We start from the raw sequence: 3,778 nt of genomic DNA on the forward strand, positions 1-3,778 counted from the left end.
ACAGGTTATCAGCCCTCACCCCAAGGTCCAGTCGTAAAAGGAAAAAGTGACATATTGGACTTCATCAAAATGAAAAATGATCCTTGCCAAAAATTTTAGAGGAATAAATTATTGAGATAATTATTTGCAAACCATATGTCTGATCAATCTACAATATGTACCAGGAAAAACCAACACTGCAATCAGAAAGTGGGCAAAGTGCCTAAATACCTATTTCACTTAAAGAATAGCAAGTAAGCAGAAGAGGTGTAAGTTCAATATACATATCCTATATGACCCAACAGTGTAACTGCTAGACATTTATCACAGGGAAGTGAAAACTTGTGTGGGCAGGGAAACTTGTACATAAATTAGAGGAGCTGTTCAGAGCACTTCCAGTGGAAAGAGGTGATCTCAATCAGAAAGTGGAAGCCTTGAAAGAGCAGAGCCCTGTGAAAGCAGCAGATATAGATTTAGCAACAACTGGGATTAGGCCTCTGCTACTGATCTCAGATAGACTTGAAACCTTCCTCCAGAGGAGCTCTAGGAATCTGCTTGCAGGATGAGACCAAGGGAGGAAATGAAACTAAACACAGTTCCAAAGACCCTTTCCACACGATCTCTCTGGGCATTGATTCAGTTGATGTAGTGATGAGTGCTTCATATATTGAGACATGTTTTTAGGTAACATTTCCATAGCATGAAAATTTTTTTTAAAATATATTCTTTTGATTATGCCATTCCAGTCATTCTAATTCCCCCCTTTATTTCCCTCCACCCTGCACGCCACCTCCCCCACCCCCTTTAGTTATGACCACCTGACTCAAGTTCTTCAAGTTCTATATTTCCCCTAATATTCTTGCCCCCCTCTCTATTTTCTACCTACTGTCTATGCTACTTATTTCCTGTACCTTTTTTCCTTTCTCCTCTTTCCACCCCTCTGTTGCTAAACCTCCATGTGATTTCCGCTTCTATGGTTCCACTCCTGATCTAGCTGTCCTCTTAGCTTGCTTTTGTTTTAGGTGGGGTTGTTAATAACTGTGAGTTTGCTGTGCTTTCACTGGTCATATTTTTTATCTTCTTTTTTTGGATAAGTCCCTTTAAGATTTCATATTAAAATGGCTTGGTGATGATGAACTCCTTGAATTTGATCTTATCTGAGAAGCACTTTATCTGGCCTTCCATTCTAAATGAAAGCTTTGGTGGAGAGAGCCATCTTGGTTGTAGGTCTTTGGATTTTATGACTTGGACTACTTCTTTCCAGCCCCTTCTTGCCTGTAAGTTCTCTTTTGAGAAATCTACTGACAGTATGATGGGAACTCCTTTGTAGGTGACTGTCCCCTTATCTCTTGCTGCTTCTAGGATTCTCCCCTTCACTTTAATCTTGCCTAATGTAATTATGATATCCCTTGCTGTGTTCTTTCTTGTGTCCAACTTCTTTGGGACTCTTTAGGCTTCTTGGACATCCTGGAAGTCTATTTCCTTTGCCGGATTGAGGAAGTTCACCTTTCTTATTTGTTCAAATGAGTTTACCACTTGCTCTTCCTCTTCCCCTTCTGGCACCCCCATAATTCAGATGTTTGAACATTTAAAGATGTCCTGGAGGTTCCTAAGCCTTCGAATAGGTTTTCTGATGAAAGTTTTCTTCTTCTGCATTTCCTTAGAACAATTGACCTGCATGGTATATGAGAGTGCTTAGCGGTCTTGCATTGTTTTGATGTATACGTTTCTACAGTTGTATTTCCTATCTGCCTTATTTTCTTCTTCATGGGAGTATATCTACTCATTGTATTCTGGTTTCAGTGTTATCACTTATTGAGCTCATTGCCTTATGTCTAAGCGTCACTCCTAATTACAATTAAATCCAGATTTGTACCAACAGTGACTCCCAATGTGAAAACTAAAACTAATTCAAACTCTCTAGTCCATTAAGAGAATAACAAGCCATAAGAAAATGAGTAGTTTAGTTTGTTGGATCATTTGGTTTAATGCCATCTAAAATTAAGACAAGTATGGGATATGAAACAAGCATAGTATGTTGGATTCATATTGCCTTTTTGATAATATTTTTAACACTTGACAAATTGAGATGCCTGCCAAGTCTCAAAGTAGAGGCAGCTTATGTATATAAAGATGCCATTTGTGAAGAAACTGGGGTGTGCCAGCAAGTCAGTGGACAAATAGGCTCGATATTCACATGTCTCAAAACATCATGATGCATTAGTTTATGTTAGATAGATGTCTAAGGGGAAAAATAGCAACGGGGCTCTGCATTTAGAATGGGCAAATTTCCAGACATGGTGAGTTCATTCCTTACTTATTTCAGTGCCTAAAAGCTGCATTTTTATTTTGATGTTCCTCTCATACTTACAATCTAAAATTGGTTAAAGATGCAAAATTACCGACAAGGGAAAAGAGCCAAGAATCTAAGTAAAGTATAAACTTCCATGATAATTGACAGTCCAGAAAGAACAGGAAATGTACGTGGAATCTGACTATATACTACGCCAACATTAGCAGAATCAAAACAACCCACCCCCACCCCAGAAAACAATCTTTTATGACTACTTCCCTTAGCTACCAAATGAAATTTGGGGCTTAACTCTGTGTAGAAATGAGGTTACGTGTAAGAGATATAATTTGACTTGGAATTGATCCTATTGATCAGATAGTACTAGGACCCAGCTCCTGCTGTAAAGTTTAACACTTTACAAACATAGTTCCATGGCCCATCACACTTGTTTGTCACTTGTTTTGTGTGGAAGGTAAATCTTCGATTGAGTGCAGTGTGGTTGACATAACTCGTTCTCTCTATTCTTTCCGTTGTACTGGGTGTATTAGAAAATATTGTGTGAAATAAGACCTTGAAAGGATCTAGCCTGTTTTAGGAGCTTTTGTTTTCTCCTTACCAGTTGGAGAAAGGCGGGGTTGGGTGGGGACCTGCTGAAAAGCATTCCCTTCTAAATGACCTGGAGCCTGCGCAGTATCCATTGTATTCTTCAAGTGGAGTTGGCAAACCAGGATTACAACTGCCTAGCTCTGCCTTTATGAGGGTACTTGAACAAGTGTCAGATATTAGATATATGACCGTTTGGCAACTCTTGTTCGAAAACACCTTAGCTAGCCCAGGAAAGGCTTACATGACACAATTCATTAAATTCTGAGCATTTGTTCCATTTTGTGGGGAGTTCTGGACTTGTAAAATTTATGGTGGTAGTGGGTTCCAATATAGGGGAATCAACATGAGTGTGAAAGAGCAGACCATTTTATATTCAGAGGTACAGGAATGCATTAAGCGATTCAGGAGCCTTTTTTTTTTATTATTAGTGACTGAAGATATATAGTTACTACCTTAATACATAGTCACTTTCTTATCACACCTCTCATCACAGTTCATTTCCTTAGGGCTCAGTTTCAGAAATAACTACGTCTTTCAGACTGTAAATGAAAATAAGAAAAGAAAAAAAAAAAACAAAAATAAAAGCATGCAGTATTACCTACACTACCTTATTTTTACAACTCATGCATGCTTCATATATATAACTAACTTGATGAGGCAGTCTTACTTCATTTTGCAAAGGCATGTTATACCTCTCCTTCAGTAGTACAAATGTTATTTTATCTTCTCTGTTAAGGTTTAGTAACTATGTAATGGCTAACTTAATAGCCTCTGTGTGTTCTTTACTTTCAATTACTTTATTTGAATAACTCTTGAGTGCAACCACAGTTTTTTTTGTTTTTTAACCAGCTGACTTGTCCAGTTTTAAAACCTTGTTAAGTATAGCACACTTTGGATAAG

This window comes from Sturnira hondurensis, unplaced genomic scaffold (genome assembly GCF_014824575.4).
Source record: "Sturnira hondurensis isolate 20B ecotype Veracruz unplaced genomic scaffold, ASM1482457v3 Scaffold0013634, whole genome shotgun sequence".
Lineage (NCBI taxonomy): Eukaryota > Metazoa > Chordata > Mammalia > Chiroptera > Phyllostomidae > Sturnira > Sturnira hondurensis.